Raw genomic sequence first — 720 nt, forward strand, 5'->3', positions numbered from 1 at the left:
AGAAGAACAAGGTAGTGGTGAGGTCCTGCTTTACTAGGTATCAAGACTTATTAAAAGGTTGGAGTCCCTAAGGCACATGATATTGCCACAAGGAGAGAAAACCAACTGATGGCACACAATAGAAGGACCAGAAACAGAAGCACGGGTCTGTTTCTGTAAGGAAACTGAAGATGTGTCATTGGGGGCCTCTGCAAGAGGAGGAAGGGATGGGTTGGTTGATAAATGGCTCCGTGATTCCATAATAGACTTCGTGCTCTATGCTTTTAGTTCCACTCACCCATCAGTCCAGATGAGCACTGCTTTTTTCTCTTTTGTCTCATTCACAAACTTGCCATCACTGAGAGTGTCTTATTCCCCCTCTTTGCATCACCTAACACAATGTCCAGCACATAGAAGAGTCTCCTCAAGATTCAGATCCATCTTTTATGAAAATGTAGCATCTAGTCCATGGAGTCACTGTGAGAATTAAAAGAGAGAATTTAAGTGAATCTGCTAGAGCCATGTTTTGTACAGAACGAGCACCCCAAAATGGTCATCATCATAGTTAATGTTTATTGAGTCCTACTATGTGCCAGGCACTGCACCAAGCTCTTCATAAGAATTATCCCAGTGTAATCTTTGCAGCAATCCCATGAGCCATGGGGAAACTGAGGTACTGAGAGGTTAGGTACTTTGTCCAAGGCCATATACTAGAAGATGGGAATCGAGGCTTTAGACCTA

Source organism: Ceratotherium simum, chromosome 21 (genome assembly GCF_057802395.1).
Source record: "Ceratotherium simum simum isolate JZ-2026a chromosome 21, ASM5780239v1, whole genome shotgun sequence".
NCBI lineage: Eukaryota > Metazoa > Chordata > Mammalia > Perissodactyla > Rhinocerotidae > Ceratotherium > Ceratotherium simum.